Source organism: Lactuca serriola, chromosome 4 (assembly GCF_051521515.1).
Source record: "Lactuca serriola cultivar US96UC23 chromosome 4, Lser_US96UC23_V15, whole genome shotgun sequence".
In the NCBI taxonomy this organism is placed as follows: Eukaryota; Viridiplantae; Streptophyta; class Magnoliopsida; order Asterales; family Asteraceae; genus Lactuca; species Lactuca serriola.
In genome coordinates this window covers 354,233,436-354,238,423 of record NC_136411.1, presented here as the reverse complement: position 1 = coordinate 354,238,423, position 4,988 = coordinate 354,233,436, and positions in this window count along the sequence as shown.

Below are 4,988 nucleotides of genomic sequence, written 5' to 3'. Positions count from 1 at the left end.
ATGGTATTGATTCAGTATCGACGGACTGTCAGGGAGTCAAACCATCTCGGGACAGTAGGTTTCAGACAAAGTAGATGTGGTCATGTTGCGAGGAATTCGTTCACCCTTGGATTTTGGGGCTTTGTGAAGATTAGCCATGACTACCTTGGTAAGTCGGGGGCGTGCCCCGGATGGTGACCATGTTACTAGAGTAATTAGGCGTGTAAGGAATGGTAAGAGATGATTTTGAGGACGAAATCTAATTTAAGTGGGGGAGAGTTGTAATGCCCCATTTATTAAATAAATAAATAAATAAATTGATGAGCACATAGTTTCCCTTAAATCAATAATTATACAGCAAGGTGTTGGTCTCAAGGGTTAATTGTTACGATTTTAAAAGTCGGGGGTTAAAAGTGTAAAGTTCTGGATTTAATTTGAAGAGGATTATAGAAGTCAGGGTGCGTTTGGTAATTAATGGACTTAAATTGAAAGGATTTGAAGACTGATTGGGTTATTTCGTAACTTCGGGACTTAATATGGAAGGAATTATGGAAGCATAGGCTAAAGGATAAATTATGGATTTAAATTGTAAAGATTTTTGGAAGTTGGGGGCTGAATGGTTACTTTTGGATTAAAGTTGAAAAGATTTCTGAGGGACAGGGGTTGTTTGGTAAATTTTGGGCTTAGTTTGAAAAAGATATGGTGGTGAGGGACTGAACTTGTAAAATGAAAAGGATGTTTGAATAGGGACACGGGAATGAAACCCGATACCCTTCCCTCCCTTTTGTTCAATGAAACAGAAAACCCTAAACCTAAATGGATTCAGCCACCACCATCCTTGGAGCTCTCAGCTGCCGTTCACATTGCAGGTCCGACGTCACTGCTACAAGGCCGCCGAACCACCATCAACATGACACTTGCTGTCGGAGACGTCGCGGGAAATCGGAAGGTCGCTGATGACCGAAAGAGGGCTGTATCATCGTCAGGTGAGGGTTGTGAGTCGCCAGAACCGCAAGGTAGGTCACCCTCAACCAATCCTTCCTTTTCCCTCCCGTTCTTTTGTTGCTTTGACGCCGTGTATGGCGGCTGTGGTCGCCGGTGGTCCTTGAACCGCCGTTTCAGCTTGCTCCGGCAATAGCAGCCTCCTAGTAGGCTGTCTAGAGCTTTTTCCTCGAGTCATTTCGTGTATATGTTTCCGCCACGAGCTGAATGCGTGGGTATGTGAATTTGGCTAGAAAACCCACTGCCACCACCTCATGGTGGTGGCTGCCATTTGGTTCTGCCGCCCATTTCCGCCACCAGCCACCATAGTAGGTGGATGTGTGTGTACATTATGTATGAAGTGATATATGATATTTTGTGTCAAGATTTCAAGCCACCACCATTGATAATGGTGGCCGCCGCCGTGAGCCGGTGTCGGTCACCACCGCCTGGGTGGCAGTGGGTCGTGCTCGACCTAGTAGGACCCTAATGGACCTAAAAGCGTAATGTTGGACTTGGTTGGTTCGTTATTGGGAAAAAAACCTAATTAGGGTTTAGAAAACCCTAAATGTGAATTTGTTGGATTGGGCCTATTGGAACACGCATTTGGACCAGTGGAATGAAGTTATGACTCATGCCGATTGCATTGTATGATTACTTAGTGGAATAATGAACTTAGTGGGTTAAGTCCTTAATGTGTTAAGTGAGAACACTTAACCCTAATCATCATTTCATGTGAAAACCCTAATTTGTTGGGTTTGGAGTTGGGCCTTTTGTTGGGCCTATATGTTTTGGGCCTTGAAGATTATGAGGTATCGGACTATTGGATTGCCAAGTGTTTGGTTCAAAATAAATGGTTGGGCCTTTAAAGTAAGACCATGTGAGGGATTTGGGCCTAATTTAGAAAATTGGGCTGTAGTTGGGATTTAGTTGATTATCAGACTATTGGGCATTGGGCTTGAATCAAGCTAAGTTAGGGGTAATGTAGTCTTTTACCCAAGCAAGGACTTTTGGATATGTATTTGGGATCCAATTATTAATTGTGTTTATTTGGATGTTGACAGCTTGATGATATGTCAGCCACCAGCCCGAGATTTATTTGCGGGACTTCAGGAGTGTGAGGCGAGTCTTCTTTCATTAGGAACGGGTCTAAGGCACCGAGGCCGACCCGTATATGTGTGATACATTAGTAGTTGAGTGTGGCCGGGGCCCGTACCTCATTAATATTTGAGTATAGATATCAGTCAGATTATTGGATTACTATACTTGTATGTGTTGTTAGGAATGTGAGTGTGGGTAGGGCCCGTCACTCATAGTAGCTGAGTATGGGCGGGGCCCGTATCTCATAGATAGCTGATATGGTACATAATTATATACTAGTGATACGTGTTGTGTATTTAGAGCTTGTATGTATTTTCATGACTAGTGAGTGTGGGCGGGGCCCGTATCTCATAATAGCTGAGTGTGGGCGGGGCCCGTATATATTATTAGCTTAGTGTGGGCAGGGCCCATATCTCAAAGTTGTACTTGATTATGATATATGATTGAATGATATATTAGTTGTACATGTTGTATGTGTTATACTTGTATGTTTTAACATAGCAACTGAGTGTGGGCGGGGCCCGTATCTCACAATAGTCGAGTATGGGCGGGGTCCGTATCTCATAGTAGCTGAGTGTGGTCAGGGCCCGTATCTCAGAGATAACGGAGTGTGGGCGGGGCCCGTATCTCATAGTTGCAGGTTATATGTGTATGGTATGTGGTAGTTTGGGGAGACTTACTAAGCTTCGTGCTTAAGGTTTTCAGTTTTGGTTTCAGGTACTTCGGTTTTTATAAAGAGGAGCTCGGGATGATTGCAGTTCACACACCATCTGTTCAGCTTGGGATGTTTATACTCTGATATTTTTGACAATTATGATATTTTGAGATACACTATTTATGATTTTTATATGATGTTTGATGACTATGGTTTTATTATTAAATTAAAACAATATTTTTAGACTGTATTTTTCGGATGTTTCAAGTATGCCATGTGTATGTGTGTACAATGAGCATACTCGGGCATGCCCTAGTACGTTGGGCGTAAATCTGTACGCAGGGTGTATGTGCCAGTCATGTAAACCCTAATTTTTAGGGTTTGGCTCATATTTTAACCCCATTTCCCCTCACTTCATCAGCCTCCATCATATTGGGACGTTCTTGCAACCCTAATCCATATTGTGAAGCATTTCTAAGCTTGAGTGTGGGTGATTTGTGCCTTTGAAGAAGAAGGAAAGGAGTGGAGACCATCTTGGAGGAGTGAAGCTCTTTAGATGAAGAATCACACCACGTTTTGGCATCATTTGGAGATATAAAGTTCTAAACTTGGTGAAGTTTCATTTAGATCTTGTGTTGGCTTGGTTTTTGGTTCCTTTTTGTTCCAAAGATGGTGATTCATGAACTTAACATGTTCTTGACCCATTACGCTGTCCTTTCAGACCTTAGGAAGGGTCTTAAGTCATAAAATGGGATCTAAGTTGTTGGTTTTGCTCCATGCAACATTTAGAGGGTCTTAGTGGTTTAAGATGTTGAGTTAAGCTCTTAATGGACATGTAAAGTCGTAAAGTTTGAAACTTTGTGACTCTAGAGGGTATTTTAGCCTTGGATATGAAAGTTAGATGTAAGCACTTATGAAATTAAGCACTTAATGAAGTTTGAGAGATCAAGGAGTACGCCCCGCGTAATTTGAGTACGCAACATGTACGTGGTTAAGGCCCTGATGGCAGTTAACGATGGAGTACACCCCGCGTACGTGCACTATGTCAGCTCGGTTGAGTTGACTCGGCTGGGTTGACTTATGGATTTTTGACTAGTTTGACTTTGGACGTTGACTTTTCTTGACTCTGTTGACTTTTGATCAAGTTTGAATTTGGTTCAAACTTGAGTGTTTGAATTGGTGATTAAGATTTTATATGGCACTAATGATTAGTGGATCTGCAGGAGCAAGCAATATAGTAGGGAATAGGTTGCGATATTCTCGGGTTTCTTCATTTCAACGGAGTTTCGCCTCATTGCACCGTAGGTGGAAGGAACCAATGCCGGCCCACTAGTTTTTGGTTATCTGTTAGTAGAGGGATGCCATAGGGACTGTATATAATCACATAGGTTAGAGTGAGGAATCTTAATCTAGACTCTCTTACATGTTCCTTGTTTGGTTGTGATTCTAGGTAGGATCATCTGTCCGGGTGACTATCTCACCTCTGATTAAATACATTTAGGCATTCCTTAGATTGTTGCTACTTTGTATGACACTGTGCTATAGCAATCAGGTAGATCGGTATTTTGGTATCGAGTATGTTGGTAGGCTATGGTGATCAGTTAGCTCTATATTCGTGTGTCGAGTATTTTGCTATGTTGTAGTGATCAACTAGATCTGTATTCTGGTATCTAGTGTACTGGTAGCCTGTGGTGATCTGTTAGATCTGTAGTCAGGTGTCGAGTATGCTGCTATGTTGTAGTGACCTGATTGATATGTATTGTGGTATTGAGTATATTGTTATGTTGTAGTGATCTGTTAGATCGGTATCCTGGTATGTAGGATATTGTTGTGCTATAGTGCACTGTTGGATCTGTATGTTATCTATACTTACTAGTTATCATCAAGTGGAGTACCCTAGGGACTGTCTGTGGTTATGTAGGATAGCCTGAGAACTCTTGGTCTAGGCAATCTTGCTTGCTCCTTGTTTGGTTGTGGCTCTAAAGTAGGATCATTTGTTCGGGTGGCTATCTCACCTATGACTACTTATGGTTACGCATTTCATGGAGCTTAGCTGGTAGTGGGACTGTGCGCTGTTAGAGGAATCGTAGGTAGGAGTGAGATGTATGATTGTTTTTTGTTTGTTTTATGTTCTTGCTTGATCCTTGTTTATTTATATATCGACATATGGTGGTGGTAGGTTGAGGCGGTCCTTCTTTGTGTTGTAGGCCAAGATACCATGTTCGGGCTGGCTATAAGCCAAAGGCACAGAGGCTCGGGAGGAGCGGGAGGT